Source organism: Bubalus bubalis, chromosome 16 (genome assembly GCF_019923935.1).
Source record: "Bubalus bubalis isolate 160015118507 breed Murrah chromosome 16, NDDB_SH_1, whole genome shotgun sequence".
Lineage (NCBI taxonomy): Eukaryota > Metazoa > Chordata > Mammalia > Artiodactyla > Bovidae > Bubalus > Bubalus bubalis.
Window position 1 is genome coordinate 54,293,529 of NC_059172.1, and position 17,003 is coordinate 54,310,531.

The 17,003-nt window shown below is 55.4% G+C and overlaps 1 protein-coding gene across 1 annotated transcript in view; it reads right to left on the reverse strand.

The window, feature by feature from the left end:
- The window catches only part of GRIK4 (glutamate ionotropic receptor kainate type subunit 4), a 498,388-nt gene extending 481,781 nt beyond the window's left edge, over window positions 1-16,607 (reverse strand). Inside the window, exon 1 of the mRNA XM_025266749.3 lies at window positions 16,479-16,607. The gene's annotated coding sequence lies outside the window, so the exon portion shown is untranslated. The remainder of the gene's footprint in view (window positions 1-16,478) is intronic.
- Window positions 16,608-17,003: the final 396 nt, after the last annotated feature.

Sequence of the window (17,003 nt, forward strand, 5' to 3'; positions counted from 1 at the left end):
TAATACACTGTTTGCACTTGAATTAGCCCTGCCTGTCCTGGGACCACAGGGCTATTTGTCAAAGCCAGACTTCCTCCCCACTGTGATCAGGACACAGGCCTTCCAAGGTCATGGACTCTCAGGTGCCAAGCAAGGATGGGGGGTGCTCTGAGGACTCACATTTTGGGGCTCCCTGGCTCCTGCACAGGCACTGAGCCACCCAAGAGGAAAGAGAGCTGAGGGGCAGGGGGCGGGGTGGGGAGAGGTGCTGTATGCTGAAAAAGATGAACCGAATCCCAACTCCACTGCTTACCAGCTACGTCACCTGGGCTGTGCCCACTTAACCACTTTGAACTTTCTTTTCCTTATCTGTAAAATGGGCCAATAACATGCTCCTCCCAGGGTTGCTGGAGGGAATAAATGAGAAACTGGATGCAAAACTCCTATAAGCAATTTGCACACAATGGGGACAGTGGCTGAGGCCAGGCCATCTGAAACCACCTCCACCCAGTTCCCTAGAAGGATGAAGGATGGGCATCTCCTTTCCTGGTTACCCCCGATCCCCACAGGGGGCTGACACATTTGAATTTCCAGGCAAATCCATGGGACACTCTGATGTAGCACCTGCAGGCAGATGTTAGACGCTCAGCACTGAGCAAAACAGATGCAGCCACTGGTACCCACACTGGGCTCCAGGCTCCTGCCTCTATAGCTGGCTGAGGTCTCAGACTCCACTAGAGGGCGTCACAGCCAAGGGCATTCTTTCCAGGGCAGGTGGACGCGGCAGCTGGGCGCCCAGAGAGAAGCTCTGGACTTACTCCTCTCTTCAGTGCTCAACAGCCTCACTTCTTTCAATAAGCACTCGGTAAGATCCTCTGAGTTACAGGCTGTGGCACAGAAGTGGATATGACAGCCCAATCCCATCCCTGGCTTCCCAGAGCTCAGTGCCCAGTAAGGGGAAACTGAACCGTGAACAGGCAGCTACAGTGCCAGCTGGGGAGTGCTCCAGAGGGAAGGAGCACGGGAGGAGCCAGAGCAGAAAGAGGGGCCCCATTCAGGTTACAGGAAAGGGCTTCCTGGAAGAGGATGGAGAAGCAAAAGGAGAGGAGGTGGCGGAAGGGGTTCCAGGCAGCTGTGCAGCACGTGCAAAGGTCCTGAGGCAGAGAGTCAGCTCTGCACTGGGAAACTACAGCCAGCACTGCAGACTGGCACTGGTTATGTGGATGGAACCTCTAAGGGAGGCCCAGAGGAAGGTCCTCACAGTCCTGCCCTCGGCCAACCTCCAGTCAAATGGGAGTAACAGGATCAATGAACTGGAGACAGGCTTTAGACATAAACCATCACCAAGAACCAGAACTTGCTACTGTGCTTACTCTAATCAGAGGATGTGCCTTCTTGCTAAGGGCTGGGCCGTAACCATCAAGAGCTGAAGGGGTTAATCAGGGCAGGCCTCCCAGAGGAGGTGAGGGGTTCTGCTGTCTGCCCTCCTCGGCACACCTGAATGATGCCAGGAGCCCTCCTTTTCCCATCTGATTGGAAATTTTGGACAACAATAAGGCTTAATCTACTTTGCCAGTTGCATATAAAGGCAAAAACAATGGAATCTCTCTCCCACTAGACAAGGCCGCAGGGCAGGGCCGTTTAGTCTTGAGTTGGGCTAAGAATAAAGGCAACAAAGGAAGTGCCTGCACTCATGCCCCAAGCTCCTCAGGGGAGCAGTAAGGCCTGGTGAAGATGCAAATCCCCCATCTGGGGATCAGGAGGTGCTAAGGGGATTCGCATTATGCAGAAAAGCTCCCCTCTTCCCCTGGCTGCTGGGAGGAGAAATTCTCCAGCCATTCCCCTCTCACCTGGCAGGGATCTGCCCTGGAGGTTTCAAACTGAGCTAGGCATCATTTGCCCTGGAGCCCCATACAGCGCCCTCCCCACCAGGACCCTCAGAGGCTGCCCACCCCACCCTGCCTGCGTGATCTTGCAGCTCTCCAGACAAGCGCTTCCATCTGGTTCCGGCTGCCCCCTTACTCCCATTCTGAGGGCATCTCCAGATTGGGACCAGCTTGGGAGCCGCGCCCTTCTGCATCTTCTACCACAAGCTGCAGGCCAGCAGAACCCTGGCATCATCAGAGTCAAAAAAGACAACACAGACCCAGGAGCCACCCTCCAGCTAGCTGAGGAAGGGTCAGGGCAACACTTAGGTCCTTCATGCTTCACCAAGAGGGCAGCTCTGGAGTCATACCTGGCCTGTGCCCCGCTCTGCCCCAAATTGGCTGTGTGACTTTGGGCAACTTACAGAACCTCTCTGAGGCTCCGTTTCCCTCCTTGTAAAATGTGGCTGTTGGAAGGATTAGGGGAGGAAGTGCATGTGAAATCAGTAGCACATTGCCTGAAACATTCCACAGAAACCAGCTACTATTTCTACCAACAGCATTCCAGGCCTCCTCAAGGACCCTCTGTCAAGTGTCTGGCCATTCTAACTGCTTTTTTTTTTTCCTCTTCTTTTTTAGATTTTTGATTCCACCACACAGTATATGGATCTTAGTTCCCCAACCAGGGATTAAACTCACGCCCTCTGCATTGGAAGGCAGAATCTTAACCACTGTCCTGCTGGGGAAGTCCCCTATAAGCCTTGGAGCCCCCCAGATTTTTTTCTTTTTTAAGAAAAAGTTTTAAAATCAAAGTGTAATGTTTGTACAGAAAAGTGCACATTAAGTGTAGAGCTCCATGAATTTCCCATAGTATCAGCTCTCAGATCAAGAGACAGCATTATCAGTATCATAGAGCCCCCTGCACCCCCATGCCTCCTGCAAGGGTACTGTTATCCTGACTTGTTACCAGAGATTTATTTTCCTGTTCTTGAATCTTATAAATCTATATAAAGTCGTATAGTACATACTGAAAGCACCTTACTTAAGAAGCCCTTCCATAGATGTTATCCAATTTGCTCTTCCCCAAGGCTGAGGAGATTAGCTCTTTTATTACCCCCATTTTATTGCTGAACAAACAGAGGCGTCAGACATGGTAACAAACTTATCCAAGGCTGTAGATACCCTGGAAGAGAGCTTGGTGACTCACTCTAGTATTCTTGCCTGGAGAATCGTATGGACAAAGGACCCCACCCAGCTATAGTCTATGGGGTCACACAGAGTCAGACCCGACTGAAGCGACTTAGCATGCACGCACATAGAGGAGGTGAAGAGGAGGGGTCGCCAACTCCAGGCTGGCCAAGGCCCTCTCCTGTCACTACTCCACCACACCAGGCTACATCCCACACATTATACTAGACCACACACCCCCTAACAATGTGTGTGTGTGTTGGGGGGGGGGTGAACCCCCTCCTCCAGGAAGCCTCCTGGGATTGCCCAGAGAACGGTCAGCCTGCCTCGTGCTTCCCACTGCAACCTGGACACCGGGGGTCTTACCACACTGCTGACTGAACATATCCCTGTCCCTGGGGGGTGTGCGTTTACTCGCTCCTGTGGGTTTGTACAACATCTTTGCCTTCTCTTCTCCACACACCTCTTGGGGTCACAAGTCCCAGAGGGCAAGGCCTGCTCCAGGGCTCATTCCCTGCCCTGCCCGGGACTCAGGGTGGGCTAGCAGCTGGGGGGGTGGGAGTAACCGTGTATCGGGCCCGCCAGGAATGGGCCCTGGAGCAGGGCGCTTGCTCCCCTGGTGTGAGGGGAGGCTCCTGGAGAGCCAGTTTAGTGCGAGCTGGGAGACAAGGAAGAACCAAGGGCTCCCATTTCAAATCCTGATGCTGCAAGTCATGTGACCTCGGGCCAGCTTCTTCCTCTCTCTGGGTCTTGCTTTCCTCACTTGTAAAATGAGCTGACTGGGGACTTCCCCAGTGGTCTAGTGGTTAAGAATCCACCTGCCAACGCAGGGGACATGGGTTCGAACCCTGGTCTGAGAGGATCCCATACACCATGGAGCAACTGGGTTCATGGGCCTAGAGCCCGAGTTCCGTCACAAGAGAAGCCACCGCAGTGAGAAGCCCGAGTACCACAACTAGAACGTAGCCCCCACTCACCACAACTAGAGAGAGCCCGCACAGCAACGAAGACCCGCACAGCCAAAAATAAACAAATAATTAAATTTTAAAGATAAGGTAAAATCTAGGAAAAAACAATGAGCTGATTGGACTAAGTCCAACTGGACAAATTTACTGTACCCTGGGCCCCTGGCAGACCTCCCATCAACCCAGGTTCTGTCCCAGAGAGCCCACCCTTGGCCCCAGACCCCTCTCAACCCTGCCCTGCAGGCACCACCGCCCATCAGCAGAAGTGGGCCCAGGAGGAGATCCAGCAGACACCACTGAACACGCTGGCACCAAGCAACAGGCGACACTGGGACTCTGCATCCGCGTTCAGTGCCAGACTGTGCCCTGAGATCCAAGGGCTGAAAGCGCAGACAGGACCACAGCTCACGCCCCGAATCCTGGGGCTTCCATCCCCACAAAAGGCAGTCTTCTCCCAGGTTCTCTGCCCCCACAGTCCTTACGCCCACCTGCCTGGCACCCTCCCACAAATATTCTACCAGGAAGAAATGAAATTCTGGGGCACACCATCCCTGGCTCATACCTCGTGTGTGTAGGGTAGCACCCCTGGGGCTCAGGCCTCTGCTCCCCGGGTCCCCTCCTGATTCACGGGAGTGAAGTCAGAGCTCTCACCGCACGTGCCACCCCCACTCTCACTAGACAGCCCTGTCCAGTCCCCCTTGGCCCTTGACGCCAGGAGGGAGTGAGGTGCCTAGGGATTCGGTCCAGGTGGACCTTGGATCCACACGCTGTGAGCTGAAGCTGTCAATCCGATCTTTCCATAGCCAAGGCTCATTGCTAGCCCCAGACTCCACCATCCAGGGCCTCTGCACACAAGGGGCTCCCAGAAGAAGCCATTCATTAAAAAATATGTCTTAAGCACCTATTAGAAGCTGGTACCATCCAAGCTGTTGGGGAGGCAATGCTGAGAAACAGACCCAGCCCCTGTGCCACCGGAGCTCATCTCTTGGGGAGACAGAGGATGACCTCTGCTGACCTTCCTGAAGCATCTGGCCACACAGTCTCCTGCCCTGGACCCTCTGCAACTGGTGGGCTGTTTAAGTTCCTCCCCTGCCGGGGCTGAAGGCTCAAGCAGAGACACCTACTGGCTCCTTGGAGAGGCACTGGCCACCATGAGAAGACACAGATACAGAGAAAAGGGGTGATGCTATGGTCCAGCTGTGTGGCTGCAGGTTACCCAGGAGTATCCATCATTGCCTGGGTCAAACGGAACCAGTGACCCCTATGGTGTAAGTTGTGGAGAGGATATGCCAGAACATTTGAGGATGGACACTGGAGACGTGACAAGAGGGGCAGCATTCCCGGTCCAGGAACATGGGACAAAGGTCCACTCCGGCTTCTGAGGCCCAAGGTCAAGCCCCGAGCATCCCCTCCGCTCACCACCTCCGCTGGGGAGGGGCTGAGGGGGAGAGCCAGCCTCGTGCTGATGGAAACACACATCCTCAGCTGACTTTCCACAGCTCACCTGGTGCAATCGCCTTGTTTGCTTTCGATCTGCACCCTACCTGGCACATCTCACGTTCCAGACTATTTACCCAGGACTCTGGCAAGACACCTACTTTTCAAAGGAGAATGGTATGATATTGTTTTCATTCAGATCACCCGGGTGAGCTTTCTCCATCCAGCTGCTTACCCTGCGACTTGGGTCACTTGAACTTTCTGGCCTTCCCGGGGTGTCTGCAGCCTCACGTGGCCTCACAGAAGTTCATGGGAGCAGGCTGTCACCTCAGTCCTCAGGCCCCAGTCCCCAGGACCCAAGGCCCAATCCATCATTTGACAGATTCAGAAGATATCTGTGCTCCCAGCCCTGGGGGTGGGGAAGCCCACCCTGTGCTGCTCTGTGGCAGGACCTGGCACTCAAGAGGCACTTGAGAAATGTGTGCTAGGAATGGACGTGACCAAGAATCGGGCACCTACCTGCCCTCCAGGCCAGTGCCAGCCTTGTAGGGTTCTCAGAGCACCCCACCCCCTCAGCTCCAGGCCATTGTCTTCCTGCTAAGCTACTCTAGTTTGAGGAAGAGTCTTTTTTTTTTTTTTTTTGGCCACGCCACACAGCATATAGGATCTTAGTTCCCCAACCAGTGATCAAACCCGTGCCCTCCTGCAGTAGAAGCTCGGAGTCTTAACCACTGGGCTGCCAGGTAAGTCTCCGTGGGAAAGAGTCTTGAGCAGAAACCCAAGTAGGAGGAGGCTTCGCCTTTTGCTCGTAAGGGCTCTTCACACCCCCAGGACTGGAAGGAGAAGAAGGGTAGAAGTACCTTACAGGGCTCCAAGGAGGGGTGCAGAAGGAGGATTTGTGAGGAGTAGATTTGGCTCAGTATAAGGCAAAGCGTTCTGGTATTTTTTAGGAGAGAATCACTAGCATTTCCTGAGCACCTTCTGCATGCCAGGCAGTATGCTGGGTGCTCCCACATGCTCCCTTGTTTACTGCTACCTGGCGAGGAGCAGCCTGCCTCATGAGAGGTCGAGAGCACGGGTGAGACTGCCAAGTCTATACCTTGGATAAGCTATGCAACCTCTTTGAGCCCCAGGATAATCAATGGATAAAATGAGATGATAGTCCCTACTTCCGAGGGTTGTTGGAAGATCAAAGTAATACTTTGAGAGCATCTACGGAACTCTCCCACACTGCTGGTGTGAATGGGAATTGGAAGTCACTAAGGAAAACACTATGGAGGTTCCTTAAAGCACTAAAAACAGAAGTACTATATGATCCAGCAACCCTACTTCTGGGCATACATATGGAAAAGATGGAAGCTCTACTTTGAAAAGATACATGCACTTCAGTGTTCATGGCAGCATTATTTACAACAGCCAAGATATGGAAGCAACCTAAGTGTCCATCGATAGCTGAATGGATAAAGAGGATACAATGGAATACAATGGAATATCACTTCACCATAAAAAAGAATGAAATAATGCCATTTGCAGCAATATTGATGGACTTAGAAATTATCATACTAAGTGAAGTCAGACCAAGATAAATATCACCTGATATCACTTATATACAGAACCTAAAAAATTGTACAAATGAACTTATTTACATAACAGAGTCATAGACATAGAAAACAAATGTATGGTTGAGAAAGGGGAAGAAGAGGGTTAAGTTGAGAACAGGAGATGAATAGATATACACTGCTGCTGCTAAGTCGCTTCTGTCGTGTCCGACTCTCAGCGACCCCATGGACTGCAGCCCACCAAGCTCCCCCGTCCCTGGGATTCTCCAGGCAAGAACACTGGAGTGGGTTGCCATGTCCTTCTCCATAGATACAGCCTACTAGATATAAAATAGATAAGCAACAAGGACTGTTGTTTGTCTATTGGACTAAGGACTATTGTCTAAGGACTACTGTCTGTCCTCTGTCCACGGGATTCTCCAGGCAAGAATACTGGAGTGAGTTGCCATTTCCTTCTCCAGGGGACCTTCCCCACCCAGGGATCAAACCGAGGTCTCCTGCATTGCAGGTGGATTCTTTACCGACTGAGCCACCAGGGAAGCCACTATATAGCACAGGGAATGACAGTCACTACCCTATAATGAACAATCATAAACACACATAAAAGCATCTATAACACAGTACGTGCTTAGTAAAGCTGGATTTCAGATGATGGGGAGGAGGAAGAGGAGGAGAAGAGGGAAGCGGAGGGTGAGCTGAGGCTGGGAAATAGCCAGCAGAGACTCTGTTCACAAGATGGGATGTCCCTAGGTAGGATGCTGACTGAATGATCTCAAGTTCCTTCCAGGAATAAGATTCTGTGATTCATTTAACCTCCCTGTGTTTCAGTTTTCCCAGCAATAAAATAGGCATTATCATTCTTGGACAAATGCTGCTTTAGTCAATGCAATATTCTTCGCCTGGGGAAGAGCACTGCTTCCACCATCTGCAAAGGCCGCGGTGGCCTCAGTCAGTCTCAGGCGTGAGGACAGAGCCCCAGGCAAGGGGCAGCGGGCCTGGATCCTGATCCAACCTCTCAACCCATAAACTCTGGTTTTTGACTAGTTACTGAAATTCTGAAAGTCTGGGATGATAATTCCTACCTGTCGCATCCACCTTTCAGGTTTGAGGCCATGTAAGATACCTGGGAGAGAAGAAATCTCCAAGACATCACAAGCCTCTGAATATGTGATACACACCAGGAGCTGGCATCGGCAGCCTCAGCAAAGGGCTGGTTGTGCTGACTGATGGAAGCTTGGGGGTGGGGTGGGCTCGGTGACAAGCTCCACCCATAAGCCCCCTAGGAAATGACTCCATGAGGGTCTTCTGGCCCTCTCTAAATCCACTCTAGTCCTCTCTATCTTTGAAAACGTCTGTGTTATCTCCAGAGAGAGAGATATCCTGTCACCAGCCTTGCCGGGAACATTTTTCCGTGACCTTACAAACAGTCCTAGATCAGGGAGATGCTGTAAAGATTCCTGACAACCACACTGTAACAGCAGGGCACCTCAGATTTCCTCCAGAGATGTCCTGTCATGCCTCTGAGAGTCCAATATACCCAGTTAGACCCTGGGCCCTGGGGGGATGGTGAGCACACAGACCCCTGCTGGTCTGGGCCAAGTGGGATCCAGGACCCTGTGGGGCCCCGTCTCGTCTGAGCTCACGAGAGTCTGGCTAAGGCTTCATGTGGCTCCCTCCTCCAGCATCCAGGCCAGGTCCTCACTTGGACAGCCTCTGTGTTGGATAAGACTGGCACACAATCAGCTACCACAGCAGGAGCTCTGCTGGGGGTGGTCTGTTTCCCCAGTGCTGCCAGTGGCCTTCCACTCAGGGGTCAGAGAAGTCAGGCTAAGGAAAGACAAGCACCGGAGTACAGCAAGAGTTTGCCCCCTTCTCCAAGCCGGGCCTTGCCCACAGGGGAGTGAGGGAGCCGGAGGGCAGTCTAGGAAATTAGGGGAGAGTCAGCGCACATTTCACACACATGTGCCTGTGTGCTCACATGTGTATGCACCCACACAGGCACACACACAGAAACTTTACCCCCAGGGCGTGAAATCAGACTGCTTGGGTATAAATTCCAACTCTACTTCTTACTATGAAACTTTGGGCTAATTCATCACCTGATCTGAATCTCAGCCTTCTCATCTGTAAAATGGGTATAATAGTACCTTCAAGTTATTAAGAGGATGAACTAAGATCCTATGGAAAGCACTTTGCATCATGCCTGGCACGTAATAAGTACTCAATGAACATTAGCTGTTATTATTGGCATTGGCATTGTTGTGAAGTCATTTGTCCATTCAACAAATATTTATTGAGTACTTACTATGTGTCAGCTGAGTGCTAGAGTCAAAAATCCAAGGCCATATCCCCGCCTTCAAGGAGTTCACAGACTGTTGCCTTAACAAATCAAGATCAGGCGCTTCCCTGGAGGTTCAGTGGTTGAGACTCCAAGCTTCCAAAGCAGGGGACGTGGGTTTGATCCCTGGTCAGGGAACTAAGATCTTGCAAGCCTCGTGGTGCAGCCAAGAAAAAAAAAATTCTTTTTTAAATCAAGACCATTCTCCTTTTTAGTTCTAATCTGATTTTGTTGGGATGCCCGGATGGGACCAAATGACTATGAGTCTCTCTCTCCCAGCCTTCTCCCTCCCTCTTGGAGGCCACAAAGCCCAGTGAAAAGGATGCCCCAGCTCAGTGGATTCCTGCCTTATAACCTGGACAACTAACCTAAGCTCCCTGGACCTCCGGGCCCTCCTCTGCCTGGGGCTGGGACTAAACTCCCTCTAGACTTCTCTGATGACTAAAGAAACACCCCTGATGCCTCCTAATAAGGCTTCCCCCATTTCTCACCGACCTGACTAGGAATGGTATTCCATAACATCTTCAGAACTGAACAGGGCTGGAGAGACTCTGTAAAGATGAAAATGTAATCATACTTCTAACAAGAACAACTGTGACCATTTAGCAAGCACTTGGTACACTGCTGAGACTGTCACAGGTGGGTATTATGTTCCTCGTGGGACTGGAAAGGCTGGGGTTGGAATCCCATGCAGTCTGATCCAGGAGCAGCCACCACCTCCCCGCCACCCACCCACAGCCTCTGGAGGGGAGACAGGGTGCCCTGCTCAGGCAGAGAGGAGCAGACAGCAGAGCCCAAAAGGTGACAGCAGCCCTTCATCCCTCCACCCAGCCTGCCCCCTCGGGAGCCGCGCCAGGCTGAGGGCAGAAGCTACCCCGGCATCCCTGGAGCCCCAGGACACATCCATCCTCCTCGGCTTCTCAAACTTTTCTTTTTTTATTAAGTGTGCCTTGTAACCAGCCTCTCACTTACACTTAACATCCTCTGGGTTATTGATTTCTCATTTTATTAAATCCTCTGTTTTAACTCTGGCCCTTAAACTCCAATTCTAAATATGTGTTTACTTCACAATCATTCTTCTGTCCTGAGGGGTCACACCCTTCTCTACTCCCTCCCCCAAGGAGACTCCACGTGATTATCTCACTGAATCGGGAGCCGTGAGGTCGACCTTATCATACAGCCCAGATTATAGAGAGGAAACTGAGGCAATCAGTAGCCTGGTTTTCCCATTTCCCAGCTGGCTCTGTCCCGCGGGTCCACAACATACACCCTCCCCCCCAACAAAGATCTCCCCGCCAGACTGTGTACACGCAGCCTTTCCTTGGCCAAAATATCCCCAGTGCACCCTGGCAGAAACTCCAGAGCCACCTGGTTTTCCCTGCTTCCTCTGAAAACTGCCCCCTGAGAAACACAGGAGAAGGCAGGAGGGGGTAAGCAGGACCCCTCCAGAGGAAGGGCAGGCCAGTGCCAACCCCGGGACTGAGCAACAAAGGGCAGCCTACTGTCCTCCAGACCCCTGTTCCATCCCCCACAACCCGGCCCCGCATCCTGGGAAAAGGCAGGTCCAGGATCAAGCAGGGGGCCAAGGAGGGGTGGGAAGAGTCACAGAGGTCTAGGCCTGTGTGGCAGAGGAGCCCCAGCTCCCAGAGGCTGAAGGCCCGCCCAGCCTTCCTTTGCCCTCCTCACCCACCATATGCCACGAACATATCTCCATGACAGACATTTGTTAAACATGAGTTGAGGTCACTTAAATAAGACAAATATTAATATTTATTTCAGAGCTGCTCTGTGCGAGGCATGATCCCCTGGAGGTGACAGGTAGAGGGAGTGCTGGGCACAAGGGTCCCACTTTCAGGAGGGCAGGACCGAGAGGGCGCCCAGCAGGCTGGGGGGTGAAATTCAGGCATCAGAAATGCCTAGGAGCAGCCCCCAGGGCAGCAGGTGCCCCGAGGCATGCGTCTTTGCAAAAGACTGCTCAGCTGCAAGCTAGGACCCCAAAGCTACCTGGGGGCACCCCTAAACGCCCCATCGCTCTCCTCCCAGCACGTCTGGGCACACACTCCCCAGCCTCCTTCAGACCTGCCTCCCCTCCTGGCTCCCTTGTTCCTGAAAGAAAACCGAGGCTGGAAATCTCGAAGTTCCCTCCGACACTTCCTGCTCCCTCATCTGCGTGCCCAAGCTGTCAGCACGTCTGCCGCTCCTTGGAAATGTCACTCAAGTGCACCCCCTTTCTGCCGTCACCCTCATCTCAGTCCCTCACCCACTCTGGGCACCCAGTCGCCTCTGCCCAAGGATGCTGAACCCTTTCTCTTTGGCTCTCAGGGTTCTGCAGACTCCAGTTAGTTCTGCCCCAGCCCTGTCCCCCTTCCTCCCTGCCGAGATGACCCAGCCTCACCTGTCCCATCCCTTCTGCCCATCACCCAGGCCCCAGGGCACCCCCATCCCCCACTCGGCCTGTGCATCCCTGCACTCCAGCCCCTTGTGAACACCTGGCTCAGCTGGCAGCCACTGCAGGTTCATGCCCACGCCACACGTGCCAACCACACCAACCACACCATGTGCCCGCCTGTGCTCTCCACCTGCTCATAACCCTGCTGGAAGGGGTCCTGCCTCCCCGAGGTTCTGGTAACCCCCCAATCCCTGCTGGTCTGAACCAAGGTGACAGAGACGCTCAGTTGTTTAAAGAAAACCTGCAATGTATCTTTTCATAAAGAGGCTCTTCTTTCCCTTTTCTGGCCTCAGTCGAGGGGAAGGAAGCGGGGTTCTGAAGCGCTCCCTGGTCTGAGCCGTGGGCTACACCGCAGGGCCCCCTATGGGCCCCCTTCCTCATCTGTAAGAGATCATCAGGTCTAATTCACAGGGTCTCTGGGGTGACCGAGAGAAATGAGCCAACTTTGCAGGCATTACAACATTAAATTGAGCCTCTACTTCCTTCCCACCATTTCTCTCAGCTAGTACTGTGGCTTAAAATGTTTTTTTCCTATTGGATTTGCTATAGGTAAGGCATACCCTATTTTATGTAACCATATATTATAATCAAGTAACAACTATTTCTCACATTCCTACTAGGGGCAGGGGCCAATTTCTGGGATGTTGAAGGACAGGGCTTGCTCCTTTGGAGTTGAGGATGTGCCAAGGCACCAAAGGCCTTGTTCTTTAGGGGACCGGCCATCCAGGTGGGAGACAAGCAGAGACAGCTAATTATATATAGCAGGCAGGCTCTGGGAGCTAAACCACAGAGGCTGTGTGGGAGGAGCCACCTGGGGCCACTCCCCGGGCACCTCCTGGGCTGACAAACCCAGTCCCTTCTGCTCACATTCATGCCAACAACAAGCCTTTCAGGCAGAAGAGACTGTTCCCATTTTACAGGTGAGGCAAGTGAGGCTCAGAGAGGTTAAGCAATTTATTCACACCCAGGGAGTGACACCAGAATACGAACCCCAGGTCTGCCTGACATGAGCCGCTGAAGCTGTCACACTTTGGGGATGGAAGGCCAGGGTGGGAGCAGGGAATTCCTTCCCAGGCTATACCTTGTGTGGCTCCAGAGGCACCCTGAAGGCTGGGAAGGGTTTGGGTGGGCAGAAAGGAGGAGAAAAGGACAAGGCAAAGCATAGAGTGCCTGGGGGGAGGGTAGGCAGAGAGAGGGCAGAGGGTCAGGTCCAGAGGCACAGAGCTGGGCCCAGCATGTCAATGCCGTAAATTTCAGGCCACAGTCTGGGAACTCCATCCAGGAACCCAAGGGGACCACTGATGCTCTGAAGACCCGGTCACATGTTCCAAACACCATCCTTTGCCAGAAGGCAGGCCAGGCGGAGGCCAGGTGCCTGCAGCCTCCCCAGGGAGGAGGCTATGTTACCATAACCCAAGGCTGGGCCACTGAAGCCCCACGTGGGATAGTAGCCGGGGAAAAGGTCAGGCTGGGCACCAGCTGTGTCCCAGAGAACCAAGGCTCAAGCAACAAGGTGCAGGAGGGTGGGATGGGGGAGCCAAGGAGTGCAAGGCCCCCAGGCCATGTGCCTGGGAGAACCAGCAACTCTGTAGGCAGGGGTCCACAGGAAGCCATGGGCTGCGGTGGGGGTGGGAGGACAGCCAGGGTGCCAGTGCAGCCAGTCTAGGGGCAGGGAGAACGCAGAACCACAGACCAGCCAGGCCGCAGACTGGGGCAGGGGTGGGGAGCCAGCGCCCCGAGCAAGGAGGGGTGCTGAGCTGACACTGGCGAATGTGAGGGATGTGGAGAGGGAGGGCTGAACAGCAGCAAGACCTTAAAAAGCAACAAGTAGTTTCCCAGGTGGCACCAGTGGTAAAGAACCCCCCTACCAATACTAGAAGACAACACGGACTCAGGTTCGATCCCTGGGGCGGGAAGGTGTCATGGCAACCCACTCCAGTATTCTTGCCTGAGAAATGCCATGGACAGAGGAGAGAGGCAGGCCACAGCCCATAGGGTCGCACAGAGTCGGACACAGCTGAAGTGACTGAGCACACGTACAATAGCACGAGCCGGGCTGGGAGTCCAGAGGCTTCAGGTGCGGCTGCAGAGCCTCGGACAAGTCATTTAACCTCTTTGAGCCTCAGTTTTCAGGGGATCAATAACACCTCCCCGAAGGGCAATGGTATAGACAAAACGCTTGTCTGGTTCAGATCGAGTAATTTTTCTAAAAAGCATTTGGAAAACTGCGGAACTCAATCACCACGTAAGGGACTCGTACTATGCAGAAGCAACAAGAGATGTTTGCTTCCCACACGTATTCTCTGCCTGTTGCCCACCCGCACCAGCCGCACAGCAACCGGCGTCATATTCAATGTTCCTCTTGTTTTCTGAGCAGGTTTTCCTCGTCTCCCAGGACAGGTCATCCTGCCCTCTTCCTTCCCTTCTTGCATCTCAGTCGGGCTGAGACTCACACCAGGCACAGCTGAGGCCCACTGTCCAGGAGGTCCTGTGCTCCAGCAGCTGGGACCTCCTCCTCAGAGTCTCCACTTCTCCGCCACCAGGCAAAGTTCCCTCTCCATCCGCAGGGAAAACCACATTGGGAAGCCAGACCAAGCAGCAGAGCCAGTCTCTAGGAAGAACTTTAGGTGCTGGGGAAAATGCTAGCCAATGATCAAGATGCCTAGGGGGGTCGGGGGGGGGGAGGTATGGGGAAACACAGAAAATCAGAACCTCCTCTCAACCCCCCTCCCCTAACCCCTGCCCTCCTCCACCAGGCTCTCCCAAGAACTCCAGGAGCCAGATTCATCTTTGGTCTCGGCTGGCAGGTCCAGAGGAGGATGGGGATGGAGCTGGAGAGGCAGGCAGGAGGCTGATGGGCAAGCCGGGGCCGCAGCTCCATGGACGGCTCGCTCCACGAGAAATGAACAAAATACAGAAAATTAAACAAACCCAGACACTGTAATGTGTGCATATTAGATTAACTCTCCAAAGGGTCGTGACCTTGAGGAACACATCCAGCCAGTGAGGAAAGTAATAAACCTGATTAATGAAGAGGCACGAGCTGCAGCTTCAGCAAATAGAGCCTGACGATGCCAGGTGGAGTTCCCGGGGTTCCTCCCTGAGTGGGACCAGAGCACAGAGGACCTCTCCCCAGCCCTCGCCCATCCCACGAGCACAGACACTCCAGGAGCAAACAGGACCCGAGTCTTCTCTCTGGCAGCCCACTGTCAACCCAGACAGCCTCTCTCCCAGGGGATACCACGCCCACCATTGGCAGGTGCTCCTGGAAGCACCCCAGTCACCCAGGTGACCCACAGGGAGCTTAGATGAAGGCAGTTCTCATTGTCCCTGGCAAGGCTCCGGGCCCTTGGCCAGTCCCGGGATGTCTTGGTCTGGTCCCGACTGGCGCCCACTGCCTGGCTCCGGGGCCCAGCCAAGCCCAGGGGTCCCTCTGCTTTCCAGACAACCCAGGCCCTTGGGAGAACATGCCCAGGAGAGCCACTGGAGGGAGGCAGGGAGGTGGCACCTCGTGGCATCACCAGACAACAGCACCAGGAGGAAGATGGCAGCATGAAGTAGAGGTGCCAAGAGCTGTGCAGCCCGAGGTCCGGTGGGGGAGACGCTGGCCGCATTGCCCGGCCACTGCCAGCCCGGCGGCCCAGAGGGCCCAGGTCCTCCTCGGCTGCGGGCCTCCCCAGCCCAAAGGCCCTCGCCAACTCTCCCTGGGCTCCAACTCCTCCCCCATCACTTTCCTCAGCTCAAGGGAGCCAGCGAAAGAGACACAGGTGCTCCCGGAGCCTAGAAACCCCTGTCCCAGCTGTCGCAAGCTGGCCCTCTCCTCTGGCCAGGTCTGAGCCGCTCACCGCTCGCCAGTCCTCACTAGAGAGGAGCTCGTTTTCAGCTCCCCTCCCCCCGCTCCGCCCCAGCCCCCTCCCCCATCACACGCCCAAATGCAGGTCTCTAGAGTTTCTCCCTCACTTCCCACTCCGGTGAACTAGGGTGGGATGGGTGGGAACCTCAGTAGTCCAGGGAAAAGAGGGTCGTTTCTGATACGACGCTATTCTCCCCGAAGCGAGACGGCGCGAAGGATTGGGGGGGGGGGGGGGGGCGTGTGGTGGTGGCCAGAGTCCAGGGCAGGGGCCGGGGGCAGTCGAGGCAGATGGCAGGGAGAGGACTGGAGGAGGGGGCTTCGTGGGCTCCGGGCTGGGATGGGCACTGTAGCCGGGGACCGAGACGACCAGAGAAGCGGAGGGTGACGAGGTGCGGGGGAGAAGCGCCGGGGTGGGGAAGGGGCCGTCATCCCTGCAGGGGGCAGAGGGAGGGCTGGGAGTTGCACAGGGGCAGAGGGAGGACCAGACCGGGAAGACGGCGAGCCCGGGGAAGGGATGCGGAGGGAGGGAAATGGGGATGGAGACCGGAGGAACTACGGGAGCAGAGCGATGGGGGTTCCGAGCCCGATCGGGAGACGCAGAGACCGGAGTGCAGGGGACAGGCTGGCTGAAGGCGGGAGACGGAGGGAAGGGCGCAGGGAAGGGGGTGGGGGCGGGGGCGGGGTGCGGGGCCGCGGCCCCGGAGGGCAGGAGAAGCAGAGACGTCAGAAGTAGGGAATCCGGGCGCGGGAGGGGGCGCGCGCGGGGCTCCGCGCGGATGGGACGCGGGGGGCGCGGGGGCAGCGCAGGTGCGGGCCGGGGGCGCCGCGGCGGGCCCTGCCCTTACCTGGGCGGCTCCGCACTCCGGGGGCTGAGCTCGGGCAGGGCGCTGCTCCGCCGGCCGCCGGGCTGTTGTTTTCCTTTTTTTTTTTTTTTTCCTTCTTCCGCAGCCGCCGCGGCGGCTCCAGCGCGATCCGCCGGCAGCTGAAGGCAGAGTCTGTGTCCGGCTGCGAGCGAGCGAGGAGCCGGCAGCGCGGGAGGAGCGCGGCCGAGGCGCGCGGCGCCGCCCGGCGGGCACCGCGGGAACTACGGCGGCCCGCGCACGCCGGCCGGGGGGGCGCCCCTTCGGGGCCCGAGCGCCGAGCCGCCCGGCCGCCCTCGTAGCCCTCTCGCCCGGCGCGCTCGGGGCCCAGGCGCCGGAGGAGAGCGGCGGCAAGGGGCCCGAGCGACCGTGAGCAAACTCGCCCCGGGGACCGAGGCCGAACGAGAGGCGCGGGGTCGGGGCCGCAGCTGCAGGCAGGGTCGCAGGGGGCGCGCGCGACCAAGCGGCCGCAGGACGCGGTGCGGGCGCTGCGCTGGATCGACCTCCGGG